The 24,147-nt window shown below is 31.9% G+C and overlaps 1 pseudogene; it reads right to left on the minus strand.

Annotated features, from left to right (window-relative positions):
* LOC143388056 (zinc finger protein 280D-like) overlaps nucleotides 1-24,147 on the minus strand; it is an 84,132-nt pseudogene that overhangs the window by 20,509 nt on the left and 39,476 nt on the right.

The following is a 24,147-nucleotide window of genomic DNA, read 5'->3' on the forward strand; positions in this document are numbered from 1 at the left end:
TGCTTAGACAAACCTGGAAGTCACTTGAAGAACTAAATTAATTTTTAAAACCACTTCCAAGTGTGCTTTTTAGGATATCTGATTCAGTCAATAAGAAAGATAACTCATTAAGTAGCCTAATTTTCCAAATTTCAGTTATTGTGCATTTACCACAGGCTCTTACACTCTAAAAATGTTCTAGAGGGGAATTACCCTTTTATTCTCACTTTTTGTCAAGAAAAAGTATCTTACAAAACTTTACTTCTATTCTGTGTTACAACTGATCTACACAGGTAGGTACACTGGAAAAGAGGAAAAATAGAGATTCGGGAAACAGAAAAGAGCAATTTCATGACTAAGTTCAATAATATCTCTAACATTTAAGAGAGGCATTGTTGAAAAATCATTTCAAAGTTCTGCAAAAGAAATAGCTATGTGACTACTGCTAACTAGAAGAACTATACACTCTTACAAAATTAACAGCCAAGATTTATGGACATAAATACTTGGTAATAATAAAATTTTCTTCAAAAAAATGATTCTGTAAGTTAAAAAAGCATGATTTTCTTCTAAACAGGATTCTGTACCAGTTTTCAAAAAGGCAGTGTTTTTTCCCAGTCTTTAGACAGAAAAAGCCAGAGTTACTCTCAATTCTACATTAGAAAATTTGTACACAAGATTTGATTAAAGCACTGTGATGAGATGTCATCCACCAAGCAGTCTGGAGGAAAGTACTGCTTGAGTCAAAATTACAGATAACCACAATGCCAATGTACTGCCACTGAAACTCAGTGATGATAAGATTCTATCGATTCTAGGATTTCCTGCCATCAGGAAGTGGCAGTACTCACAATAGTAACAGGATTAAGAGCAGGAAAGCTGGAGTAGGAGCAGTGACAACAGTGAGTGTGGGCTTTCTTCCAGGTCAGTACCAAGTAATTTAGAATCAATAGTTAACTGAATTACTTAAACTGGTAATTTAACTATTTAATTTCCATGCATTATTTCTTAAAGCCAACCTAAAAAGAATTATTGCTTATCTTTCAGTGATGAGGAATCTGACTTGAAGGTTAATAATTTACTCAAAGTTATAGAGCTAGTTAGATGTAAAACTAGGATTTAAACCTCAGTCTATCTTATTTCAAGGCTACATTCCTTTCACAATACCAGACTTCACAGTGAGTTGTATGGACAGTTTCAGTGTGGACAATTAAAAACATTAAGATCCCTTATTTTAATAAAAAATACAGAAAAGAGATGCACAGGAGACCCTCTAATGAGGTAGATAATAGTAAACTTTTGTATGTGGTCAAATACAAGCTGAAAAGAGTGAGACTGCAGAAACATCTCAAAATCAGAAGTGAATTATGTCATAAGTACAAGATGTCCATACTATAGTCAAGTTAAGGTATTACAACTTAGGGGAAAATACTGATTCGATTTATAAAAGACACTTATGACTAAAATAAACCCAGAAGTGTTCATAGAGATTCCTTAAAAATATAAGTTTAATGAGCTTTAGAGACCAAAAATCAAATGGTATGATTTATACATGATGCAGCAATTACCTCTAAAGAAATTTAACAGAAATAATTTGTGTAAATGGTTTGGGAGGCCTAGAAAGAAAAATTGAAGGCTGAAGATCAGGGCAATTCCACCTGAATAAAATGTAGGCAGAAATAAAATCATGGAGTATAGAAATATAAAAACAATAGAATCATTGATAACTTCTATAGTGTTTCCTATGTGCTAATCTTTTACTTTTCTTTTTTTTTGGGGGGGGGGGAGTACTGGGAATTGAACCCAAGGTTGCTTAACCACTGAGCTTTTTACTTTTTACTTTTTTAATTTTATATAAGGTTTCCCTAAGTTGCTCAGGGCCTTGATAAATTGCTGAGGCTGACTTTGAACTTGCAATCCTGCTGCCTCAGCCACCAGAACTAGCTAATCACTTTTGAAGTACTTTATCTGAAAACTAACTCCTTTAATTCCCTCAAGACTTTCAGAGTAGGTACTTTTGTAATCTTTGTTTTATAAATAAGAAACTGAGGTACAGAGATTAGATAGCCTTTGCATAAGTCACTTACATCTAGAAAACAACAGGGTAGAAGCACCTAATTGGGCAATCAATTACAGAGCCTAGACTTGTACCACATCACTCTGTCACTTTAAAGTTCTGAGAGGGCTGAACGTATCAAATCTGGGTATCAAATGTTCAAATCTTATCATCAAGAAAGACCTCTTGATCTCATTAAGAAAGGCAATTAAATTTAACAAAATGAGAAAAAAATTCAAGAATCTTAATAGATATTACAAATGCTGGTAAAATTAACAGTCTCTATTAAAGCTAGGTACAAGAAGTTACAGAGAGAAACTAGACATAATTATGAGAAACTCTTAAGCTTCTCAGTGAAGCCATGTTAGGCAACCATACTCTTCATCAGAAATATCCCTTGCTGCTATAATCAGAAGAGGCTCTGCACTGTTATATATTTCTTAGACGTTATAAATGTAATAATGAGGAAACCATTTTTTCCAGAAAAAATTTCTGAAAATGTGAAAATGTACTTGCTTGCATCTAATTATGCACTCTACCTTATAAATGATTAAGAAACATGAATGAAATTTTTAGAAGTCCTTCTTATTCAACACCACATTTATATTTTCCAATAGAAAAATCAGAATGATAAATCTAATCATTATTCTATAGCCCATTCTATGGAGATTGTCATGAAATTAGTAATGATAGAAGGGAAAAAATTCAAAGGCTGAATAAATATTTTTTGTATAGTCACAGGCCAAATATAACATGGTAAATCCCACATTAAATTTAATTTAAAGAATTTTAATTTTAACCTGAATTTTGACCACAGAAACAGTTTTCCCAAAACTATGTATAAATTATGGGCATTAATTTTACAGTACAGAACAGGAGAAATAATGACAAAATTACCTTCTTTTATAAAAATGCAAGAGGGTTATTTTTATAAGAGTACACATACAGAGTTGAATGTGCCTAAGAGTAAGATGGATATTAAATTTTCTCAAGATCAAGAATTCCTGTTTCTGTTACTGGTGTAGATATGTGAATTCATAAGAATAAACCATGAAACTTAGTCATAACCAGTATTGAAAAACAGATCCCTAGACCTCTAAAACTTAGTAACTGCATTTACAAATAGGGCATCACCATACTCATGATTGTCTTCCCACATCTCTGTCCATACCTCCTTTAATTTCCTTTGTAAATTCCTTCTCATCTCTCTAACCTTTTATTGTCAGAGTCCTCAGAGCTCACATGTGGACCTTGCCCTTTCTCTATTTCCACTGTTATCCCTTGATGAGCTCATATACTTCCAAGAATTTTTTAAAATTGAACTTTTTCATGCTGGAACAACTGTAGATTCACACATGGTCGTAAGGTTATAAGAAACAATACAGAGAAATCTCAAGTACATTTTGCTCAGTTTCCCTCAATGATAGCTTCTTGTAAACTATAGTTCAATATCACAACCAGGATATTGACAATGATTAACAACACACTGATCTTTTTAGAATCCCCCAGTCTCACATACATCCATTCTTATGACATTTAAAAATATTAAATGATACTTATAGCCCAAAACTTACCCTTAAATTCATAAAGGATAATGACATCTCCACTTAGCTATCAAATAAGTATCTCAAAACTAAAACATGTCTCAAACTAAAATCCTCTTCTTCACTCCCAAACCTATTCCTCTTGAGTCTTCTGCATCTCAGTTGACAACAATGCTATCTTTTCAGCTGATCAGAATATTAACTATGAATCATCCTTACATGTTAGCTCACACTTCATCTATAAATTACCAAAAAATTCAAAACACATCCAAAAAGGAGTCACTTATCACCTACCCAAGTGACCACCAGCTCCAACTTGTTTTATTAAAATAACCCCTTAACTAATCTCCCTGATTTTGCCCTTGGTATCTTAGGACTATTCTCAAGAAAGCACACAATGGGATACAGTATTCTTACATTTAGATATTTATTTATTTGGAGTTTTACTGAGGTATCCTCTATTCAAAATTCACTAATGCCTTCTCATTTGAAAGTAAAACCCAAAGTTTTTACGATGGTCTTTAAGTTCATATACCACATGGTCCACATTATCTCACAGGCCTATCTCCTACTAGTCTCCTTCTTCTTCCCCCCACTGCAGCCAAACTGGTCTCCTAACAGTTCCTTAACTCAGAATTATCCCATGTTGGAAGTTTTTTCCTCCAAGAAATGCTCTTTTGATATCCAAGTAATATCCATATAACCTCCTTCACACCTCTACTCAAAATGTCATGTGTCCGAGAAGTTTTCCCTGATACCAGATTTAAAATGGTGGTCTCCTAATTTCTACCCCATATTCCTGTATTTCTCTTCCCTACTTCATTCTTCTTCAAAGTATTGACCATCATCTAAAATATAGGCAAGATGTTTTGCCAAAATGTGACAATAAGGCAAGAATCCAAGTTTCTATAGCTTAAGAGTCATTTTCTAAGAATGACAATAGACTCAAACTAAAAATTAGACCTATTCAACAGTAACCAAAAAGCATAAACATGTGACATGGCAATAGCTGATGAGGCAAATCAACTATTTAGAATAAATTACTTGATGGTAAAGAAAGATCAGGCTTAAGCTAAAATCTATTAGTATCACATAAATTCAACTAATTACCTATAATAATTAGCAAGCTTTGTCCTGCTTTAGTCAAACCAATTTTTAAAAAATGAAGTTACAGGTGATAATATAGTTTATACTTCAAGGAAATGAACTTGATACTACAAAAAATTAAGTCTCAGAAAAATTATAAAATAGTACTCATATATTGGTATATCATATTTTTAATTACAATCAAGAAAAAGCAGATTTTCTATTCTATAACATATAAAGAACTAATGTTAAAAATGGAAATAAATTGTTGTTTCTGGGCAAAATTTTTAAAAATTGGGTAGAAAGAAGGAAGATAAACTTCAGGGAGCCAGATAAGGAAATAAAGAATAATATATTACTAAGTCCAATACTAAGAAACAAGTAACCTTTGGACATTTTGAAATATCCTTCATTTACATTATAAATTTGTCCAGATAATTAAAGCTAACAGGATTTAATTTTTTGATTAATACTCATAAGATAAACATTACAAAATAAGCACTCATCTAAACTGGCTTTATCTCTGATTTTAGAATAAAAGAAACCACACCTGAGTTATTATTTCAGAGTCTGATGATCCTTATGGCTATTAAGACATAAAAGGCACTTTGCTAGTCTTTAAAATTCAAGAAATTAGTATAGTATAATGAAATTTAATTATGCTAGAGGAAAAAATGCAAGATGCACTAGCTCTTAGGTTTGCATGCCACATAACAACACTTCCATATAACAATTAAAGCAATAGGATAAAATAGTTTTTATAGAAAATTGTTTACTAGCAAAGAATGAGACCTTTAAACAAAAAAATTTTTATTAAATTACAGAATAGATATACAAATATGTTACTTTAAAACTTGTTTTTAAGATCTGCAAGCTTTACCAATTTTAACACCTTCAAAGCCAAAATTATTGAGGTAATATAAATAATAATCCTGAAACAAGACAGAAGATATCATAACTGTCTGAGAACAGTCATACTATAAAGATATCAACAGGTAGATAAGTGAAATCTGAAGAGAATTCTTAAGAAATCTCCTGGTGTTCTTAAAAACATAAACACTGAATAAGTTTTAAAGAACAGAATAGAAAAATACACATCATAAAGTAGATATCACTAAATTTAGAGAACATAAAATCAAGCTATTAAAATTAAACTAAATTTTTTAAAAATAAAAAAATCTGAGAATAGGTATTGTTGAGAAAATTTTAGAGTTAATACTGGGTTATAATCTTAAATAACAGTAAAAATAACTATGATTTTGAATCATAATTATAGAGACCTATTGTTCCAAGGACATGAAAAATAGTCATGATTTCCCAACGACTAGATTTTTTTATATTTCTTGGATTTCATTCAGGATAGAGGAAGATTTATGGGTAGCAGCCAAAATGAATAAACTTTAATTTGTATGCTGAACCATTGATTTGATAGGTTTTTCTTATTTATAATTGGCCCATGAGCTTATTAAGATGGAGAGCCAAAGCTGCCAGTGGGAAGTATGCTCAATTTGGTGGGCCCCGAGGCCATCTCTGGCCAAATCAACATCAGCCTTACAAGAGGCCAGTCATGCAGGAAGGGAGTTTCCCCAAGATATGATTTCTTGAGGCCAAAACCTAGAGCAGGTCCCACAGTCAAATTATTCACATTCCTTGGAAAGAGAGAACAGTCATCAGTTGTGTCCATCGAAGGGGGACACTGTCCAGGTGTACCCTGGATATTTTTTGAAATCTCTGGGCTGCTTCTGCACCTGAAAAAAAAAAGATAGCACAATGACAGACAACAAATTAGAAAAAGGACAATCATCTGGTCCAAAAACTTAAGACATGAAATTAAGAAGCAGACAAAACAGAAGACAAACAACCATATCACTTGGAATGTATTACTCTGAAGGCAAGTGCAGTAGAGAGAAACACAAATCATTTTAAGCAAAGTAAGAAAAGACCATAGCAATAAGTTATTTTTAGAGAAAACCAACTGGAGAAAAAAAAATGTATGTTAAGATATGTCAACTTGACACAAAGATAAAGTAGAACAGGAATCTGAACCCATTTACAAGCTGGACAGAGGTGAATAATAAAAGCTAGTGTCATAAACTTGGTTGCTTGACTGGCTTTGTGTCAGAAAATATCTCAGAACTTTGAACTTAGGAAATTCCAACTTGTCTTGCACCAGGTCACGAGCTCCACAGAGCAGGAACCTATTTCAACAAGAAGGTTTAAAAAACATTTATAAAAATATTTTTCATTGCTATTAATGGTACACTTAAAAATGCAGTAAGTGCTAAAATCCATCAAAGTAAAATGCACTGAAAAAAATTAAACTTACTCAGAAAGATGTTCAGAAGTTGGGATACAGACAGAAACTGAAATTAGAAGAAAAGTTTTATATTAATTAGAAGAAAAGTTTTATATTTACAACAGCATATGAACTATGATGAGAGTAACGATTTAGTAAAGACTTCATATTGTGGTTGACCAAAAATAATGGAACAAATATCAAAATCCACAAGAGCACAGTTATATATACGTACCTTTCTCTACTACAACTTGGCAAGTATGGGTTTCATGTTGACTTAAGTGTGCAGCCATATTATCTAAGCCAGAATAATCAGTTAGGAAATCACAATTAAGGCACACTAGAGTAATGCCCCTATTAAAAAAATAGCATAAAAGAAAAGTTTTATCTGTTGTTTAATCTATATACAAGTTCAATGATTATTTTTCCACAAATTATCTTTTTGTGTAATAAATGTAACTTGTTATTTGTTATATAAATTTGATGTAACTGAAATGATTCTCTATAAAATGGTACAGCTATGTCCAAATTTTGCTACTACTTATTTACATAGAGTATTTATGTTTTATAAATATTTATCTTTTGTACCAGACAAAAGACCTACAACCAGTCTAGGTTCCATTAACAATTTGCAATAATATAAGCAAGTCACATTCTATTTGTTCCTATGCCCATCTGCAAAGTGAGAATAGCATTCATTCACTCAATATATATTTACTGAGGTTGTCTATACAACTTTATCACTGTTATTATGAACAACAACAACAAAAAAAAAGCCAGTCAGTACTTGAATGAAATTTATAATCTAGCGTTTTATTTAGTTGAGGACAAAATTAGAAGAAAATTATAAAGTATTTAGAAGTATAGTATGATACCTGCCACTACATGCCAAAGTTTTAGCATGATCTTCCAAGGGTGGTTATTATTTAACATGGAATTAACTGACGTAGTTAATAAAAATGTTGGAGTCCACAAATTTGGAATCCTCATCATCCCAGCACTGTGAATGCTATTGCCTACCTGATGGGGCCTATACTACTCATTCTCTTTAACAAAACTTGTGAGTGCTGTACAGAGAAAGGAGAAAGAAACTCAAGTCCAGAGAAAATAAAGACAGCATCATGCTGCCTTAGCAGGTCAAAGCAGGGAGAACTCCAGTATGTTCTTGATTCTTAAATAACACATGAAATGATTAAGGACTTTCAAAGGAAGTTAGGAAACAAGTCCCAAAATCATGAAAAACTTTTGCTGAGTCTAGAATAGTTCTTATACTCACTGAATTAAACTGAATAACATTTGCTATCTGAAATATTTAAACATAATTGGCATATTAAAGTTATGTGACAATGGCCTTAAGATTCATATTTAAAATGTGTTTGATCTCGTGACTTTTAGTTGAAAAGTATCTTAAATATTATTAAGACTGTAAAAGTATTGAGATGGTTCAGAGAACTTAGAAAGCCACTATATAATTGAACTTATTAGATTTATTAAAATGTTAAGCAATTGGGAGCTAGTTGGGTCAAGCATTTGAAGTGCCGTTTAAAAGAAAATCAAGTATATTTAATGGATAAATGACACTAAATTGTTTAAAGTAATTTGAACTTAAATGTCACTGTTGAAAAAAATTCAGTCTGTTCAATTTAAATGAACTTCATTTTACATTAAATTAAAGTTCCTCTAGAAAGTGATTACTAAAAAGTACTCAAATTCTAAATGGAGTATTTCTAAAATTCTAAATGGTGTATGGAGGCTTAAAAGCTTAAAGAAAGTTAAAATGTAAAATACTTAGCTTAAATAACTAACTACAATTTTTTCTATGAACAAACTGCCCTCATAGATACTAAAAAGAGTTTCACTGGTAAAGAACAGGCTATTGCCTATTCCACTGGATATAGATAATTTAAAAAGGGATGGCATGACTAACTCAATATATTTTTAAACAGGGATTTGTAATTGGAATTTTTAATCAAATTTCTTGATTTGGGAAAATATGTGAGTCTGGGAATATTATAGTTGGGTCATTAGTAGAGAAAAGATGGTCTGTACAGAGAAAGCAGAAAGAAACCCAAGTCCAGAGAAAAGAAGACAGCATGGTGCTGCCTTAGCAGGTCAAAGCAGAGAGAACTAAAGTAAGTTCTTGATGACTTTTTGTTTTCCTTATTTGCTCTGGCTGTTGCTCCTCTACTTAGGGGTCTATAAGAGTCTTTGAAATCTCTCTAATAAATCAAAGTTTCACCTAAATTTTGTTTAGGTGAAAAAAATTGATCATTTAACTGATCACTTTTATTATCAGTTTAATACAAAGTATATACATTCAACGTTCATATATTTGATGTTCATTACAAAATATATATGTTTTACCAGTATATGAATACAAACAAACAGGATACTTCAGACTGATTTCTCCTCCTTAAGTTCTATTCTAATAGCATGCTATATATGTGCACTGAAAGAATTCACTGGTACATCAAATCTAAAGTCATCTGCTTTCTCCCCAAATCATCTCCTCCTGACTTTCTTATGGTCCCATTTCACTTGACACTAAAGCTCAAACCATAGTTACCTATGACTTTCTCCTTTCTTAAAACATTTAATATGTCAAACATTTTATAATATAAACAACTTATTGAGTACTTATCTGTGCCAGGCTGCTTTTAAACATATCATGTCATCTAAATCTTACAACAACCTGAAGAGTTAAGTGTTATAATTATTACCCTTTTATACAGTACAGAGTTAGCTTAGTAGGCTACCAAGGACATAGAGCTGGTAAAGGTCAAAATCAGGTGTAAAATTATGCACTTTGATTCCAGAGCCCATATTACATCATAAACACAATGTAATACCACCTCACCACCTTAATTCAGATCCCTAATCTAAATGATTTATGCACCTACAACTCACCTTGTATGTCCCTGAATTCAACTTTCCTTCAGTATCACTTGAATCTACACAAAACACTAATGGTTCTCCAGTGCCCTCTGAATTAAGTCCAAATTTCCTAAGTTTAATTTTCAATGCATTCCAATATGATTGTAAGCTCAAAATTGTTGCTACAGACTTTAATCCATTACTATCACACAAACATCATGTTCCATCCATTTATTACTAGCCATACTTTCCGTATGCCTTCTCTTTTTCATTTCTGCACTTTTGTGCTATTTTCTCCAACTAGAAGATCCCTCTGCTTCTTCTGCCAGTAAAAAAAAAACTCATCCTTAAAAACAAAGTAAACCTAATTCCTATCCAGATTATTTCAAGTAATCTCTCACTTCTCTGAAATAACTTATTGCACATATTAAAATCCATAGTTACTTCTGTTCATACTTTATTTGCCACCTAATAAACAATATTCCCTGAAGGCTAGTTCCAAGATTGCTTTATCCCTATCATCTACACAGAACCTGCTACAATACATACATGATAAATGCATAATACACATAATACACACAATAAAAAATATTCCATTTCAATAAGTAATTACAAAGATTGGGGGATATGGAATTTTATAAATATGCTAAGTTCCACTCACAGAAATTGACCAATTTCAATGTGAGACATAATGGGAGTTGAGAGAAAAACACTCCAGACCTTTAAAAAATCAGATAATTCATTTAAAAAACTAACACACAACTGAGCTAGACAACAATGAGGTAAAAATCAAATAAAAATCTGATTTTTAAAATGCAATAAATTCTATTCATTCTTTTAAAAGTCTTTATTAAGGCAGTACCTCAAGTAACAATCAATTTCTCTGAATACAATAAACACTCTAATGAGACTAAAAGTTTTAATATTGAACCATTATTTTTTATCTTCCTGTGAACTACTGGATCAGCATCATAAATGGGACCTTTTGTCCAAATACATAATTTTTTCCATATACATTAATTTATTCAAAAATATTTACTGACTGCCTACTATATGCTAGGCTTAAGAAAACAAAAACAAATGAACAACAAAAACAACAAAAACCCCACAAGCCACATAGAATGTAGTAAGACTACACAGACCACAGACAAACAAAAAGTAAAATATACAGTATTGTAAATGCACTATGAAAAAAATTAAAAGGAGGTAAAAGTGCTAGAGTGAAGAATGGGGGAGTGGATACAATTTCAAATGCAGTAATTAAGGAAAGGATCACTGTAAGAGTGGAGATAAAGGAATGACCATATAATATCTGGGAAAGAGTAAACTACGCATAGGAGATAATAAACACAAAGATCCTAAGACATAATGCCATTCCCTCTTCCTCCTTTTCCATGAACCCAAAGCATCAAACAAGTCTTTGGCTAAACTTATCAATAAATTAGTTTGGTGGAACAAAGATATTGTTATTTCAAGGAGAATAGCAACATAAGCAGAAAATAAAGAAAAAGAAACTAAGGAAATCAGAATTTTAAAAAATGGTGCTCAATGGATTTTGAATTCAGTGTGTGGTATAACCAATGCTAATTATTAACATTCATCCACAGTTTCTTTACAGAAGCTAAGATGTATACTTCTATTTGAAAAAGAAACAAACAAAAAAGAATTATGAAGACTACTGATTTCAAGAATTTCAGTGGTTTCACATATGTGCTTCAAAAATTAACAGCATCACTTTAATAGGTATCTTAAGTAACTTTTTGATATTCAAATATTGTTGGTGGGCCTGATTTTTTCTTTCATTTTACAATGCAAATGCATGAGAATTTCATCTTGACACCATTTGTCACCAAAGAAATAAATTTACCAAGAGATCAATGGCGTATCTCAGGTCTTATAAGGAATAATATAATATCCTTAGGAACCACTCAGATTTCCCAACTGGCACTCCCAGACAGTTTAATTTAAAAGTGCAAACCACAATGATACAGCACTTCCTAGCAACTAGGATGACTATGACAAAAAAGATATAATACCGAATGTTACAAAAGATTGTAAAGAAACTAGAACCCTCATACACTGCTGGTGGAAATGTAAATAATGAGGCTACTTTGAAAAGCAATTTAGCAGTTCCTCAAAAGGATCAATGTACTATAAAATCCAGCAAATTCAATGTTAAGTATATACTAAAGAAAAATAAAAAGACATGTCCTAATAAAAACTAATATGTAAATGTTCACAGTATCATTATAACAACCTAAAGTGAAAATGAACTGAATGAATGGCTAAACTATGGCATATTCATAATATGGAATATCATTCAGCACTTTGAAAAATAAAGCATTCATACATGCATGCTACAATATACATAAACCTTTATAGGCAGTTGGAAAAGACTACATACACAGTCTATTATTCCATTTGTAGAAAATATCTAGAATGAACTAATCTACATAGGCACAAAGTAGATTCATGATTGCTTAGTAATGGGGAGAGTTGAAAAGAAATGGGGATAAACACTAATGAATGGGGAAAGGGTTTCTGTTTGGAATGACCAATATGTACTAAAATTAACTGTGGTCATTGCTGTACAGCAGCAGTACAGTATAATACTATAACCTATTATAGGTTTGGATGCTATACTATACTGTATAGTATAATATAGCACAATACCATAACCTATTAATTTTATTGTTAAATGCATATTGTAAAGCATGTGAATTATATTTCAATAAATTTGTTATGCAAGAAAGAATGTAAATTATAACCATTGTTTAGTAGAAAGAATTAAAATAAAATCAACTAGTTACCTGAGATCTTCAGAATGCTCCTTAAATATACAAAACCTTTTACTTGGACGACTACTGTGAATGCTGGAGAGACAGAAGACATTTTAATAATTTTAGTAAAGAATTCTATTATTTTATAATAATAATTATATTAATTTATAAACATATTTCAAGTCTGTACTTAAGTTTCTAGTTTTTAAAAGACTACAGAATAAATACTGAACCATTAACTCTGTTTAATTTAACATTTGATCTGATATTCCATTTTGCTTTTAATTCCTAATGACACATACTTTTTTCCCTAAGCATATACTTAGATGATCAATACCTCACCATTATGTAAAAAGGAAATGCTCAAAGAGTTAAAAAACAAACTAAATTTTTTATTTATTATACATTTAAAACAATTCTAAATTTTTATTAACAAACTAATTTTGCTTCAATCTGAATTATCATTAAAAATCAACTTTTTGAAAATAACTTTTTAATAATCTTAGCATGCTGGTATAGAGGGAGGGGAACAGAATTCAATTGATCTAGAAAGTACACACTATTTCAGCTAAATATTACTGTTTACCATCTGTAAATTCAAACATCTAGACAGTTCTTTGTAATTGTTAGTAGAGGTTTAAGAAAAAAAGCAGAACTCATAACTTAATGCTTCCTCTAATCACAGAACAAAAAAACCACTAACCAAACATTGTAGCCAATAAGGAAAGCTTTCTGTACTAGAAAACCAGAAGTAGTTTAGCACACTATATCTGAAAGTCACAGACAACCGTATCACCATCACCTGAGAGTTTATTTAGAAATGCAAAATCTTAGGCTCTTCACAAACCTACTGAATTAATCTCTGGCAGTGGGATCCAGGAAACTGCCTTAACAAGTTTTTCAGTGGTTCTTACATAAGTTAAAGTTTGAAAAGCAGTAGCCAACAAACTAGGTAAATGGCTACTCACATCAGTGAAGCCTGTATGTAAAGGAACAGAAATATTCTGGCTAAATATAATCCCTAGAAAACAGCCTCAGAAGATTTCAAATATCATTTCTTCAAGCTAGGGTAACTATTATTTGGAGATTTATGAATTTAAGATATTATCACAAAAATACAGTTTTTAGAGAGATCAGGGGGTTGGGAAGACCTGAAATTGTGTGCAAAAAATTATATAAATAATTGTTTCCTTAGAGGAATGAGTCCAAGACCGGGAAGCAGGTTTACTGGGGATTGAACCCAGGTGTGCTCTACCAGTGAAATATACCTCCAGCCCTTTTTATTTTTAGACTAGGTCTCTCATAAATTGATGACTTGGCCTCCAACTTGGAATCCTCTAGCCTCAACCTCCCAAGTCACTGGGATTACAAGTATGTACCACCAGGTTCAGTTCAAAATAAGTTATTTTTTAATGACATTTTAAAGTTTTTTCTCTTCAAGTAAGTATACTGTTTTTATTTATTCTTTGATAAAGAGAGAGAAAAATTATATATTAGGGTCTTTTTGATGGCTTCCACATCTATCTATAACTTGAACCAAATATCTACAAGTGTTCCTAATTAAATTTTTAGTTGTCTGAATCCAGTTATGATTTAGAGTTCCCTATCTTTGGAAAAAGAAGCATTTATACTGCCTCTTCGACTCATCTGTATTTACTACATAACTTCTACAACTGCAATTTTGTGTAATGTAAGAATGGAAAAGTGAATCACACTCACAAATAAAAAGGAGGAAAAAGCTACCTTTCTTCCCTATTTCCACAAAGTTGATAGAAATACAGAAACACACCTAAGAAAACAGAAAAGGCTAAGACTTTTATTCAATACAGTAAAAATACAGTGTTAAGACATAGGTCTAAAAAACCTGCTACCCAACTGCATGACTATAGTTACCAAAAGCTCATTGAATTGTTCTTCACAAATAGGTAAATTTTATTAGGTATAAATTATACCTCAAGGAAATTGAGGACAAAATCCCTCTTTGACCATATTTTTCTTAATAATCTTGATTCCATGTAAGAAACAACTTAACTTTCTGAGAAACACAAAAGGAATGACTTCCTTAACATCCAACAATATTGATGGTATACCTACTATTTAAGACACTAAACTGTAGAATGATGATATAATAACTGGAGTGGTAAGTTGCCTGCCCTATAATTCATGGTTGAGTGAAAGAGAAGAAGATGGTTTGACACAGAATAAATGCTAATAAATAAATGTGCAATGAATATATATTCTTAAATTAATGCAAGAAAAAAACAACAGTGACACAGAACTCTGTGTACAGGAACAAATCATTACAACAGCTTTCTTTTTACTTGGAAATGTTTAACATCTTTCTTCAAAGCCTAAGAGAAATGTCATTTATAGAAAGTCTTCTCTACTTCTTATTTAAAGAATTTATTCTTACCTTCTCTGTGCTCTCATAGTCATCTGCTTATCACATTAACCTAGGTAAACATATTTCTCCTACTAATTAGCAAAATTAACAGCAAGGACTTGACCCCCAATACTACCTGCCTATCACACTTTCTAGAAAACTGTATGGTTTCATATGCCTCCCAAAGTTCATGTGTGAGCAATGCAAGAAAGTTTAGAGATGACCCAATTAGGTTATGAGAGCTTTGACATAATCAGTGTATTGATCCCAGATAGGGATTAACTGGGTGGTAACTGTAGGCAGGTAGGGTGTGACTGGAGGCTCGTCTTTGGATATATATTTTGTGATCATGAGAGTGCTCTGCCTCTCCTTCCTGATGCCATGTTCCCAGTTGCTTTCCTTCACCATTTGCTTCCACCATGATATTCTGCCTCATCTCAGGCCCAGGCCCATGGAGTCAACCATCTACAGATGGAGACCTCTAAAACTATGAGCTCCAAAATAAACTTTTCCTTCTCTAATTGTTCTTGTCAGGTCTTTTGACTAAAACACAAACTGTACCTTCCTAGTATGTAATAATCAGTATTTGTGAAAATGAATCTGGGTGATATAAATACTATTAAAAATAGACATTAGTAATGTCCATTAACTTAATTCTCTTACATGTAGAAGAAAAAGTTGTCTCATATATCTTTTTGTGGAATAACAGTAATATTATATAGTAGTTAATTGTCACTTTCTCAGGTGATTTCGATTACCACTTACAAGCTATTAGCAAAGTACAATAATTTAAATAACTGACCCCAATAATACTATCTTTAAAAAATAATTTATAATTATGAAGTTAATGATCTGTTTCCTTCAAAGAGTCTGACTTTAAAGATGTTTCAACAGCTTCAAGATTTTTTAATCTATTCTTTGAGATTACGTTTGGGGTCTCTTCTAATTATAAATAATGATTATCATTTATAGTTTATAAAGTAGTAAGTGATATGATAAATACAAAGACCACTTCTCAAGGAGATTCTACATACACAAACAAAATGAAAGGCAGATCAGATGAATGGTACACAATTCAAAAGAATTGACCAGACATTTGAAAGATGAACTGGGAGGGAAGGACAGGGTGTCATGAGGACTAATAAAGAATAAGAAAAAACTACTATATAAAATAAGTATGGGAAGAAAAATACTTTAGAAAAGATTAGCCAACTTATGAGGATCAGTGTCTCTTTATAGAAGACTGGGCAGGTATGACACCAGAAGAAAAAGACTACTTGAAAGGCTACAGAGTTGGTATGGTATAGGGTAAGAACTGAATGTACACATCTTTTGGAGAAATGAAGCTTCCCTTCATAAAAACTTCAAACCTAGGTCAAGTATCTGCAGTAAGTAGAAATAAGGGTGTGCTACTCAGTGAGAAGGCAAAGTAAACAACAGTATCAATGAAGGAAAAACAAAACAAAAAAAAGGAGAAAGGAGCTAACAATGAATAAGGAGTATATGTGATGACAATAAAATGCAGGTTTGGGTGGTTTGGAAAAGGGTAAGAAGAATGTCTTGAGCCAACTGCAAATGGTTGGAGATATAATGGATTTGGAAGTTCTTCAGGACAGGAAGGAAACCTATGATAAATGGGAAAAGGAAGGCCAGATGAACCTTAGTTTAAGAAACACAAAATACTTTCCAATTTGATCCTTTAGAAATTAAGGGCAAAATAAAAGACATCCTTAGGTAGCTTTGTGTTTTGAACAGAATAAGAGATTAGCATTCTACCCAGAAGTATACTAGGGGAAAATATAATGGGGCCTGGTTTAGAGCAATAGGAGTATCAGATACTGCAGTGGTTGGGAGGCAGTCTCAGGAAGCCATGATGCACAGGGAATCCAAAGAACTTCTTGAGTTTCAGAAACTTGGAACAGTAAATTATTTCTAGCTGGAGCTAAACATTCACACAAAATGGTGCCCTGAAAGAGATGGAACTTAAAAAGTTGGGATGGTAGTAATGTGAATCTGAGACAGATAATAATATTTGGCTTTTGTTGTTGTTGTTGTTGTTGTTGTTGTTCTATTGAGATGTCAGTGGGTCTAGGGTAAAAGCATCTACAAAATAATTAGAAACACAGATTTGGATCTTAGAAAAACAAAAGATTGAAATTCTAAGATTTCAAGTTGAAAGCTGAAAGTGCAAGTGCTAAAATTACTAAGAAAGGTACTATAAACAGTTGGAGACAGGCAATGAAAGAGAGGTGTTACCTAAAAAGAAGAAAAATGGTATTAACCTCTTAATAGAGACTAAAGAGAAACGTTTCAAAAGTGAGTGGCAACAACGTTAAAAATAAAGTAAAGGAGTAAAGAATGAAAAAAGAGGAAAAGTGTGGTGATAAGTACATGATACAATAATCTTTAAAGGGTCAGTGTTAGTTGATAGGTAGGGATGATACTCAAAATGGTAAAGAAATGAGTCACAATTAAGCTGGCAACAAACATTTTGAAAAATGTTGATGGAAAAAGGCAGACAAGAAATAAAGAAAATATGCAGGAAGGACACAGCTCCCTCATCCTAAAATTAAAGAAACAAAACCTTGAAAGTGTTTATAAGCAGAAGACCAATAGTGAGATAGGGATGAAGATACAAGTTAACTGAATTAGTTTATGATGAATTGAAGGAGATAAAAGATAGAACTGGCTATGGAGAAATGGGACAAGCTTAATTTCTGAGATTAATATCTGGATGAAGAAAAATATTTGGAGTTGAAAAGAGCTAGCTTTTAGGAAAAATGAAAAAGATGACCTTCAATTGAGCAATTAATAAGTTGGGTTAACAACTGAAAGATGAAAATAAAATCTTTAGGGTACTGAAAAAGGATTAAACAAACACTGTAGGTAAAAATAAGGAGGTCTTTAAAAAGAAAAATAAAGAGATAGGTCTTAATCAAAGTTAAAGATTATAAAGTCAGAATGAATAAATAAACTCTTGTATTCTAGAATTGAGCATACATAAAGATAGAAAGGGGAAGAGGCTGAAATCTTTAACTGGCTTTTATGCTAGGTGAGCATGAATAAAAATGTAGAAGACAAAGAAAAGAACAGGATTCGAAACAGAGGGCCACGATGACTATAAAGTTAGATGAATGCTGCTAGACTGGCAAAAAGAGTCAAAACTCTGAACATCATGGAGTAATAAGAATTCAGAAGGAATGAAGAGTATATAGGATGAGACTAAAAATGAAGAGGACCCAAAACTTAAAAGCTGATGTGAAGTGCTGGCACTAAAGAAGCCAAAACACCAGGAGGTAGGCCAATCATCAAGGCAGAAAAACTGAGAGAGAAGGGCTAAAGTTGCCATGAAAGGTAGGAGAATTCTTGAAAAGCAGTATCTCATAATGATAAGAAAGTAAAACAGAGGTTATGTCATGATCTCCAAGAAACTCAGTTATACATTAATTCTAATGTTTATTTAAATGGAACAAACTCACTATGAATAAGCAGTATATCACATTTATAATGGAATAACTATTTTTAAAGATAAAAATCCACCCTGATAGAATAAAATATTCTCCTATTAAAGAAATACAAATGAAAATAATGTGGGTTCTGAAGGGGTTTCTTAGCATAGTGTAATGATAGGTACTTAAACAACATAAATTAAATGAATTAATGAAAAAGAATTCCAACGGTGGCATCATAACCAGAATAGTCTCTCCTTTTCACTGAACAAATGTATGTATAGATGGCCTGACAGATGAAGGACCATAGAAAGAAAACCAGATTCAATGAAGTTCCTAACATCACTGAAAATCCTCCAATAATGTTAGCTATTAATTAAAAAGCTACAGCTACTAGTTGAATAAAAGGTTAATAGTTTCAACTATCAATAAATTTAGGTACAGCTATTCCTCTATGAGCAGAAGCAGTAATCACTGGATTTCATCACAAAACGACAGCTTCTCTCAAAGTGACTAATTTGAAGAGGATATTCCTAATGAGGACATCTATTTGTATGCTAAATAAGCTTAAAACACTTAAAGTTTTATTTGAAAATCACCATTTTTAAATACCTATAGGGAAAAATAAAAAACAGAATAATTATTTTTCCAACAAACCTATCCTAATTTTATTAGTTTAATTAACCGTTCTTACAATTTAAGACCAGTAATTACTTGAGTTACTATGTTGGAAAATAACATCAGATAGTATCTTAGAAGTTCCTTACTGCTAGGTCCTTTTGGCTCTTTGAGGAGAAAAACTAGTTTCTAATAGGGATAACTTTGCTTCAAAACAAAACTTCCTGTACTATAATTTTAGTTGTCAATTTACAGGTTTAACTCTTCTTACCTCATCATATGATTTACATAGGCTTTACTACAGCTAGTATTGTATCTGCAAAAGCTACAGTGGACATATGTAGGAAAATGGTTTGCAAAATCTTTTATTTCAGAACAGCACTCAATGCACTTGTGAATGCCCCGACAACACCTTGTGGAGACATAAAGAAAATGGTATAAATATATTTTAAAACAAAAGTAATCAGTAAGAGCCATATTACTATTCTAATTAACTAAAGTATGATGCTTTTATACTTAAATTTAAATTGGTATTGTATATTAGGAATAAAACATCACCTTAAGTTCCTCAATGCAGTATTAACTTTGATTTTTTTATTGCTATTAGCCAATGTACTTTGTTTCTTTTGCATATTAGAGATTTTTGATTTGTATTTAGATTTACTTCCATTAGGCTTATTTCCATTAGGTTTATTTGCATTGGATTTGGTTGTATTAGGTTTACTTGTATTCGATTTTGTGGGATTTTTAGCAGTTATATTTTTAGTCCTTGGATGTGAGAGCTGAAGGGTAGAGTGCTTGCATTAATGGAAGGTGTAGGTGAAGATCCTGACTGAAGAGGTTCAACTGAAGCTCGAATAGTAACCTACAAGAATGCAGAATATATTTACTTCAAAAAAATCACTATATTACTATTAAAATATCACTGTACAAAAACCATTTAAACATCAAGTATTTTGAAAGAGTACACATAAACTGCAATTGTATTTAGTCTTATTTACTCCAAATGTTCAAAACAAATAAATAAAGTTAAATTTGATATTTATTCACTTAATGTAAAATCAGTTATGTGTAAACACAGTTATTAATGAGTAATTAGGAGTTAATAAAATTGTATGACTATCAAAAGAGCACATTCCATAGCTATTTTTATGCTGTGACATAATTTTTAAAAAATTCATATATATGTCTAAGTTTCACAAAGCTTGAAAAATAACTCTATAAAGGCCGACTGATATCACCCTTTCATAACTACAAAACAAATAGATCTATAGTAAATGTGACCTCTCCTTTATGGGCTCATTATCCTGGATTTATACTTATAAAATGTTATAAGAAAGAGTTAAGTCAACTTTTTGCACTGTGTGAAGAATTTAATATTGAGACTTCTCTTAAAGGGAACTAACACAAAATTTATCATTTAGTGTTCAAAATAGAAAATATTCAATTATATCTCTTAGTTGACAATAGAAAGGTCAATTGCCTACCAACATTCTCATTGATCACTTGACTATACTCTCCTCATGCATGTGAGGAACAGACTATGATGAAGTCCTATGAAACATGTGCTTAGGTATTATACAAAAGCACTAGGTCAGGAATCAAAAGAACTGAGGTTGAATCTCACATTATGCCTTCCAAGCCATGTAATCTTGAGTAAATAAGATATCCTCTTTAAACTTCTTCATACCTAAAATACAGGGCACTATTTGCCTTTTCTACTCACTGAATGATTGTATGGATTAAATAATACAATGTATGAAAAGTACACTGAAAGCCTCATTCTAAGATGTCGTAACAACATTTAGTATCATTATCATTAATATTATTATTATTATTAAGGGGAAAAATGAGAGAGGACTGCACTGCTTACATTAGTGTTCTGCATGTCTAGTTCCAGCATGAAATGAATGGTTTGCAGGGAAGAATGCTGGATAGCTTCTCTTGCTCTAAGTCTTCAGAGCATGGCTTTATATTATTTTATTTAATTCAAGTACCAGACATACCCACATTCAAAGGTAAGTACCCAAAGCCAAATATAAATATTTTGGGGGTTATTTCACTTTGGATTATCCATGCCTCTGTTTCCCTCCACTGGAGCAAATATTTAAGAGCTGACTGTACATAAAGAAGTTAGAGAAAACAGATGTATATAAGGCAAAAAGGGAAAAGCAAATTACAATCATCAGTATGCAGTCAGACATGTGTTTGCTCACTTAAAATACAATGCTGTCCAGCAGCAGTACTTGCTTCTCTGAGAGTAGACTAAATGATAACAATTTCAACAAACATCTGAGAACCTTTGGCATTCAAGGCACTATGCCACACACTGGGAATACAAAGATAAATAAAATAAGATTCCTGATATCAAGTCTCTTAGAGTTTAGCTGCTAAAACTGACATAGTTCAAAAATAGCCTATATCATATTGAAACAACCCCCTGACCCAAGGAACAGTTAAACTACGCACACTTTTAATGAAGAAATGCCATTTCAACATAGTACCCGCCACTGAAGTCAATGGTTAAAGCTTTCCTTTCTAAGCATAAAAACAATGAAAACTAAAATTAGTCAATAAAAATCTGAAGTCATTTTTAAAAAGTCATATTTAAAAGATAAAACCAGGTTAGAGCGAATTTTTATTATACAAAATGTTAAAATATAACATATTTGAACTCACTTTTGTTCCAGGAGGCAATCTTTCTAGTTGTTTAGGTTTTATAAATGTTCAATGATGCTGTATCTTATGATCCATTTTCTCCTTGCATGTCAAAAATTGCAGTCTACATTTTGTACAATGATGTATTCCTTTTTTCCATTGAGAAACAGAAAAAAGGAAAAATAACTTTTATAACCACAAAATTCTGTGTCCTGGAACTACTCTAACTTAATTTTAATGAAAGTTTATAATTTGTATCATAGATAGTATTTTTTAAAACTTATATTACTATCAAATGTATTTGTTACTATATAGAGTCAAACATAAAAGTTCTATTAACAGGTTCAAATAAAAGTTATACCAAATGTATGAAAGGTTTTAATTATAAACTTAAATTATTTAAAAACATGATACTATAAAAATGAGCTAAACATGTTTTAATTTTAGAAAATGTCAAAATCATTTTAAAATTTTGCTATTTTCAATCATTTGACAAGTTGGTAAAGTAAATTACACCCTCTAAACTCAAGTAAATCTAACTAGATATTTCAAAGGTTAAGTTACAAAAATGGTTAGACAAAGCAGTGTTGTCCAATAAAATTTCCTGCAATAACGAAATGCTCTAGAGCTTTGCTGTTCAACATGGTAATTACTAGCCATATAATGGTTACTGAGCACTTGAAACGTGGCAAATGAAAGTGAGGAGCTAAATATTTTAAATTTTATTTAATTAATTTACACAGGTAATTGTGACCAGTGGCTACTACACTGGACAACATAGATACGGAGGCATAAAATATAACTGATCATAACCTATGTTTCAGTTGAAAACCCCCTGAGTTCCTCCTAATATCCTGGTCCTATCACATTCTACAGATGGGAAATAGAACCCAAGAGAAATCTAAGTCCCTCTCCCATAGCTAGATAATAACAATGCTAGACTCCCTGATCCAGTGTTCTTCCTACTGTATAATATCAACTGAAACCTTTACACATTTATTCTCAATAATATAAAAAATATATTTCATATACATATGCTTATAGTATATAGAAATTTAGAATAACACATGCAAAATATCTTCTTCAAAGCTGTATCTCTGCCAGATACACCACTATTTCCCCTTAAATACAACCAACTCTTCATAAAATTTAAGGTAATACTTCTCTGAGGTAATATACAGAGAAGTATCTAGCAAAGTTACTAGCACACAGCAAATATTTCATTAAAAAAAAAGCCAGACATAGAAATACAATATCACATATTCAGCTGGGTGTAATGCTCATTCCTGTATTCCCAGAATTTGGAAGGCTAAGGCAAGAGGATTTCAAGTTTGAGACCAGCTTCAGCTACTTAGCAAGACCCTGTCTCAAAAAATGAAAAGGGCTGGGGATATAGCTCAGTGGTGAAGTATACTTGGGTTCAATTCCCAGTACCCTCCCCCCACAAAAATCATATGTTCTCACTCATACATTCAAGATAAAAAAGTTGATCTCATGGGAAGTATATAAAGTGGTCACTAGAGGCTAGGAAGGGTGCAGGGATAGGGATGAGGGAGATCAGACACTGGAAAACAAAACACTTTGATAGGAAGAATAAGTTCTAGTGTCCAACAGCATGCCAGGGTGACTATGTTTATAATAATTTATATATTATTATAAAGAGCTAGAATAGAGTTATGTGAATTTTCCCAACACAAATGATAAAAATGTTTGAGGGAAATGCTAATTACCTTAATTTGAACTTATACATTGTAAACATGTATTGAATTATAACTCTATTTCCAATAAATATGTACAATTGTTATATGTCAATTAAAATTTAAAAAAATAGAAAATAGTTCTTCACAATGTCCAAAGCAATATGTAAGAACAACATGTTAGAATAATTTTAGCTGTATCTTAAGACTAGCAGTGTAGTGCACTATCTTATATCATAGATATAAGCAACTTAACACAAATTCACTTATAAAGTATTCAAAGAGAGGAGAAAAAAAGAGAGAAAAACTTGGCCAAGAAACAGATACCAGAACAACAGGACAGAACAAAAGTTCACTAGAATTCATTTCCCAGAACTCTTTACTAGAATCACTTACTAGGTTACCTCATCCAGCTTCATGATTTGAAATACCACCTACCCAAATGCTTATTTGGCAATATTACTTGACATCTTATATGCTTCTCAAGTCAACATGGATAAAACTAAACTCTACGTTTCCTATATCTCTCTCCTACCATCCTAAATCTGTTTCTTGCTCAGTTTTCTCCATAGCTTAGAATATTAAAACTCCATTCTTATAAATGCTTAAGACAAAAAACTCAGTGTCCCCTCCTGGCCCCCCTCTCTTTAACACATTAATAAAACTGCCAACTTAACTTTCAAGACTACTGATAACATTCATATTTGTCATTACCTCCAACCACTGC

The sequence above is a fragment of the Callospermophilus lateralis genome, unplaced genomic scaffold, assembly GCF_048772815.1.
Source record: "Callospermophilus lateralis isolate mCalLat2 unplaced genomic scaffold, mCalLat2.hap1 Scaffold_83, whole genome shotgun sequence".
NCBI lineage: Eukaryota > Metazoa > Chordata > Mammalia > Rodentia > Sciuridae > Callospermophilus > Callospermophilus lateralis.